Raw genomic sequence first — 6,761 nt, 5'->3', positions numbered from 1 at the left:
CACGCTGCAGAGGCAAGATCCGGCTGCTACCCGGCGGCCGCGCCGTGACCGTCCAGTGTGAATGGACACAGAGCTGTCCATCACACACTGTAGGGGCGGCACGGCTTTTTAACCGGCCTTAGGCCGGTTTCACACACTCCAGCTCCTGCCGGACAGTGAAATCCTGCACGGCCAGGGAGCCAAGCCGCACACACTAGTTTACCCTTCCAGTGGCGGGATCCGGCTGCAGCCGTGCGGCCGGGTCGTGGCCGTCCCATGTGAATGGACACAATAGTGTCCATTCACAACTAATGTGTGCGGCACGGCTACCTGGCCGTGCGGGATTTCACCGTCCGGCAGGAGCCGGAGTGTGTGAAACCGGCCTTACGGTACAGATAGCCGGAAGGAGGGGCCTCTGCGGCTAGCCTTGCCCCCGCAGCGTGATTTCGTAAATGGTTGTGTCTAGAATAGATCCACTTCGAAATTCTATCCTTTAACTAGCATATAATGTTAGGTGAGGTCGGAAGTGGCAGATGCCCTCACAGCGGTTTGTAATCTCTAATTTCCGTTGGTGTAGGTTATAGGGATGGCCATCGATGGTTGCCATTGATGGCTTTTATAGCAGGAACCATCGCCGCGCATGTACAGAGCAAGGGGATGGGGTGGCCTGCCCGGCTGGGATGTGCGCGCATGCGCAGAAGAAACTTTAACTAGCCATCCATCCAGATTGAGTTTCTTCTGCGTATGCGCACACCTACCGGCGGTGTGGGCTGCCCCCAGCGACGCTGCTAAATGCAGCAACCCTGCACACACAGTGTGCATGCGCCCCCAACGTATACCATCGCAAGCCATCCATCGATGGCATAAAACTATTCGACCCTGCACTACCAATGCCGAAAACATCGAGCACTAGGTCCCAACCATCAATGTTTTGGGAACATTGATAGTTGATTGCCATCCCTAGTTATTTAATTTTATTGTGGCTGGTTTGTACCCTCGCAGGCTCGCTATGCTTCGGGCACCGTGGCTCGCATTCTTTGCCGCACTTCTATATTCCACCTCCAGGAAAATATGGAACCAGGGCATGATGGAAAATATCAGAAGACAGAAGTGGTTCTAGCCACAACCTTAGTTAAACCACCAACACGACTGCACGGGCTTCTCCCACCTCTGGCACACACCCTCCCTGTCACCCACACCACCAGTGGAGGGGGGGGGGGGGGCACACCGCCCTGTCCTTTAGGGTACAGGCTATTACATATTATGCCACATAAGTGCCGCATACCTACATGTTAATTGCTAGGGGTTTCTTGATTAATGCCAGGGCCTTCATGCTCCATGCCAGGGCCTTCATGCTCAGTGCCATGGGGGATTACATGCTCATTGCCACAGGGAATTAAAATGCTGGTTGCCAAGGGGTAGTGATATGCTGGTTGCCAAGGGGGAGGTAAGAGCAGTACTGTGAGGTGACAGTGTGGCAGGCTGCTGGGCAAGCACAGCCCAGCTGTATCAGAGCACAGCAATACTGTGAGAAGAGAGATGGGCAGGCAGCCAGGCAAGCACGGCCGTATAAGAGGCGGGCAGAGACAAGGGGGGTTATTCAGCTTCACTCCTGGCAAATTCCTTCTTAAATGGACAAAACTATGGGCCTTATTCTGGTTCACTCTCAGAGGCAAATTCCTTCTTAGATGGACAAAACCATGTGCACTGCAGGGGGGCAGATGTAACATGTGCAGAGAGAATTAGATTTGGGTGAGTTATTTTGTTTCTGTGCAGGGAAAGTACTGACTGCTTTATTTTTACACTACAATATAGATCTCACTTTGAAGTAAAACCCCACCCAAATCTAAATCTCTCTGCACAAGTAACATCTACCCCACCTGCAGTGCACATGGTTTTGTCCATTCGAGAAGGAATTTGCCTGACGGAGTGAACCAGAATAACCTCCAATGTCCAGGAACTGCATCGGCCATCTCACGGCCTGGCAACCAATCGGGAGCCACCACTGCCTCGCCGTGCCCCAGGATGCGCGTGCACACAGTGCTCTGCAGTCTTTCAGCAGCATCGCCGATCCGCCCGTGGCTTGCATCATTATGACATCACTGTGAGCGGCCCCATCGCAGCCAGGTAATGTGCCAGCGCCACATCGGACATTAGGTAGTAGAGTCTCAGATGACAGAGAGATGGGGCTCAGACTGCGGCCTGCTGAGCTGTGTGAGTGCCACTGCCCCCTGTTCCCATACATTTTATAGTCTGGGAATGCCACCCGTCCGGAGTAATTACTGTAGGATTATCACCCATCCAGAGTAATCCTGGACAGGTGGTAACCCTACCTCTAAACGACAGGGGACACCTTTAAAGTGAGCCACAGTGGATGGGGGCACTGCTATGTTTTAGGAGGAATCAGAGCCAGCTCCAGACATAGGCAAAGTAGGCAATTGCCTAGGGCATTTTGGAATGCCTAGGGGCCGGCTGAGATTTAGTGGTTTGTGGGGCATCGCACCCGCCGGTGGCTTTGCTCTTGAGCTGTCAGAGCTGAGATCTGGTGGCAGCTGCCTGGACAGCTCATAAAGAAGAGCTTGCAGCAAGAGGGAGCGCTGCAGGCAGAGCAGGTGGTGCAGCGAGGCTCTCACAGCCAATGGAGGTATCCTAAGTACAGAGGACACCTTGCAGCAGCAAATATAGCAGCCCCGGAGTGGGCGGAGAGAGGCTGCAGTGGATCTGCACCTCACCGAGGGCCTTATTCTGGTTGATGCGTAATTTTCCGAATTCTTTCAGATGGCGCTTTTTAGCCGTCTGCGCATGCGTGGGCAACGCTATGCACATGTGCCACGCAAGGTCTCCGTACTCGTTCTCACTAATACCGTACAGAAAAGTGCACCGTATTCACTCGGGAAATAGGGGCGTAATATGGGTGTCATTCGGAACTACACAGGGGCGTAGTTTCAAAGTGGGCGTACACGAGGGAGTGCACTAATTCTGGTAGGCGTGCATTCGGACAGAACACCGACTGCACACGAACAAAAAGGCAGGAAATATGCTGTCTTCATAAGCAAGTATTGCTTTGCGGACACCACTCGGTCATGCGCTAGGCATTTGGAACGCCCAATCAGTACGGCCGCACCTGAACCAATGTCAGCTAAACACAATACAATCCACTCCTTTACTCATTACTCATTAATTACACTCTTTTCATTGCTTCAATTGGAACCATTGCAGCTTAAATGGACCATTACAAAACACACAAATATATGCTGAAAGCACGGCTGCATTTTTTACACACATTTACACTGTAAGCAATGGACAGAACTTGCTATCACTAATATAAATGTATATGTCACTTTTACATTCACCAATAACAGCACACATTTGGGGATAAAAAGAAAAATTTATTACAGGAAGATTTAAAACATAACATTTTAAAAGCATGTTCTTTGGCACATGCCACATGTCAAATATTGCATTTGACGTGCAATTATGATATAATATGCATACATAAAACCTAGATAAAGGGGTGACAATGAATAAATAGCACTTCACATGATGTAAGGGTTAATGTCTGTAATGAATGTGGTAGTAATGTGTTTAAGTATCTATTAGGATTTAATTGATTTCAATTCCAAACAAACACTTTTTAATGAGGTTGCCTAATTGCATAAGTGGGTCATGTGACCAATTTCGGAGTTCAGATAATAGTGGTAAATTTTGCGAAAATACACCGCATCGGTGCGTACGGGCAGGTTCCCGTCCTTTCTGACGCGGTAAGACCGTGCAAACGCTGTAAGACCGTGCAGAATATGTGTGTGTCCAACGTGAACCCGAAGCGTGGCGAGCGGCGGCGGTACGCGTCCTCCGACCTTTTCATACCCCCACTATCCACATCGGCGTGGAGTTGAGAATAGAAAGTGTGGCGAGTGCAGTGAGCCACCGAGCCCGAAGCGTGTCGAGCGGACGCGGATACCTTCACAGATATCCGCGTCCCCTCGCGGGCTTCACAGGTGTCCGCGTCCCCTCGCGGGGCTCGCTGCGCTCGCCACGCTTCGGGCTCGCCACACTTTCTATTCTCAACTCCACGCCGACGTGGATAGTGGGGGTATGAAAAGGTCGGAGGACGCGTACCGCCGCCCCTCGCGGGCTCGCTGCGCTCGCCACGCTTCGGGTTCACATTTATGAAAAAAAAGAAATGAGAAATATAATAAATAACACTAATTGGAATTATTTTGTTATACCAATGTTTCATATAAGAGCTATGATTTAAACTATTTAGACACGATTACTATTAGCACAGAATGAAATGGGCCACATTGCCATCTTGTGGCTGCTTTGAAATATGACTGAGGAAATATAGTGCTTCTTTTACATGTTTTTTTAGAAGTGATTTTTAGCATTTTAGTATTGACACTTACACTACTATATTTAATGTAATTATGTGAATCACACACATGCATGTTTTGATGATTAATATTGTATATTGGCACTTTGTTTCCCCAGTGCAGTATCCTCCGCTGCCAGTACTGGCTGGTCACTTCTGGGTGAATCCGGATGTAGCCATTGGCAGTCCCGGTCGAAGGAAGGACGCTAAACGGCGGGTCCTCTGAATGTAAGTCACACTATTTAAATCACAAGTTGTTTTATGCACATTGTTGTGTTTGGTCCTGATGAAGGGCGTAGACCGTTTAACACAAGTAAACTCACGTTTTTGATATTCAAGACCCAGAGTGATGCCTATTATTTCCTGATATATATATATATATATATATATATATATATATATATATATATATATATATATACATATTTCCAAGATATCATATATATGGGAAACGCACACTCCTTATTTCCAACAGCGGGTGCCAGGTCATAAACATAGACACTGTGGCATAATCACCCGATGGGTGTCACCCCCATCAGTGACAGAATGGACCAGCACACCCATATAATTATATTGAAAACTAAAAAATACGTTCTTTAATGTACAAGAATAGAAGCCGTTTTGGGCAGGAAAAATAGAATTAGAATCGGGCTCTTGGAGATGAATCTGGTCCCCAAAATATGAGGGGACAAAATGAGGGGGGATCCCCATATTTAGGAACAAGCACCGGGCTCTTGGAGCCGGCCCTAGTTCTCAAAATACAGGGGACAAAATAAGTTGGGGTCATCCTGTATTTCACACACACACACACACACACACACACTACCAGGGGGGTGTAAAGCCATAGCCAGTGGACACACTTGAGGGGGTCCTATGGCCAAAGCATTATCCGCCCTAAATAGTCAGCCCAGGCTGGGATTTCTTGGGGAGTTGGAGACCCCCGGATAAATGGGTTCCCCTTTCCAGGGCACCTCAGGCCTGGGCTGAAGCTGGGCAGTGGGTTGATTGCTGGTTTAAAAAGTTATATCCTTTAAAGTGGGAATACAGGTCCTAGCAAGCCTGCTCCACATGGATTCAGTATTAAATCCCGTTTGTCGGGATCCCGGCGTTCAAAATCCCGACCGCTGAAATCCCAACAAGGGGGGGACGTGGATCCCCCCCCTTGCGGGCTCGAGGGAGAAAGTGTCGGGATTTCGGCGGTCAGGATTTCGTCGGTCGGGATTCCGGCGTCGGGATTTTGAACGCCGGGATCCTGACCGCCGGGATTTACACTGCATCCCCTCCACATGCTGGTATTTCAGAGAACCACAATTACCAGCATGTACCACGCTAGTACCTATAGCCCCCCTGTATAGAAAATATGAAAATAAAAACACCAGTTTATAAAATATTTTATTTATCTGCTCCTTCCCCTGGGGGCGGTGACCTTTAAGCTCTTTAGCATGGGCGCTGCCTACCAGTACTTCTGCATCTTCAGGAACTCTCTGCCTTCACACTGTGTGCCCCCTGTCTCCTGTTGTCTAATATAGACGCAGAGAGCAGCAATTGGCTGGAGGCTGCCATTTTTAAATGTAAATATTTATTTTCTTTTACACTGTCTCACCCTCTCAGCCGATGGGGACCCGGACCACCGCCAATGAGGGAGACCTGGACAGCCGCTGGAGGACCAAGACCACCGCCGATGACCGGATATCAATGGGAATACAGCGCAGCACTGCCACAATGTATGTACACATTGAAATGTATGCATTTGCCTTGCAATCCGGTCATTCTGTCCCACCACATATGTTTGGATGCATAGGAGCCTGTGTTAAGGCTTCTTGTGGTGAATGGGACCACTATGTCAGGCCCCAGCTTATATGGTAAGCAGGAATATATGTTATAAGAGACATTTTGATGTCTCACTCAAGGGCGTAACTACCATAGGTGCAAGGGGTGCAGCTGCTATGGGGCCCAGAGCTGAAGGGGACCCATCTTTTCCATCTAAGTAATATGTTTTACATGCATTTATCACCATCAGTTAGTAAGTAAGGGGCCCTTAACAACTTTTGCTATGGGGCCTACAAATATCTAGTTACGCCCCTGGGACTCTCACCAGACCTTAGGCTGCCAGGAAATGGCTCAGCCATTGCCCATGGATGGAAAGCGCCTCCTCTCTCTCTTATGTAAATGTATATATGTGGTAGAGATGGCTATTGACCATCGATGATTTATGAACGATGTTGAAGGGGTTTGCCTTCCATGTATGGCATAGACAGGGCTGCCAAGAGAAATCCTGGGCCCGGTACAACAGTGTCACAGGGCCCCCCTGGAGTGGCGAGCTGTGCCCCCACACTTACTTTTTCTGAGCTGCGGAGGGGGGCAGGCGTCCGCAGTGCATAGGCAGGCGTCGGGTAGACATGAGCGACGT

The 6,761-nt window shown here is 49.2% G+C and overlaps 1 long non-coding RNA gene across 1 annotated transcript in view; it reads left to right on the top strand.

Annotated features, from left to right (window-relative positions):
• Positions 1–264: 264 nt before the first annotated feature.
• Positions 265–6,761, top strand: part of LOC146064281 (uncharacterized) — a 95,543-nt gene continuing 89,046 nt past the window's right edge. The window contains exons 1-3 of the long non-coding RNA XR_014471784.1: positions 265–2,106; positions 4,471–4,579; positions 5,963–6,075. This is a non-coding gene — a long non-coding RNA (uncharacterized LOC146064281). The remainder of the gene's footprint in view (positions 2,107–4,470; positions 4,580–5,962; positions 6,076–6,761) is intronic.

This window comes from Crinia signifera, chromosome 3, assembly GCF_055691185.1.
Source record: "Crinia signifera chromosome 3, ASM5569118v1, whole genome shotgun sequence".
Taxonomy (NCBI): Eukaryota; Metazoa; Chordata; class Amphibia; order Anura; family Myobatrachidae; genus Crinia; species Crinia signifera.
The sequence above is the reverse complement of the archived record's forward strand: the minus strand, read 5'-3'. Positions and strand labels throughout refer to the sequence as shown.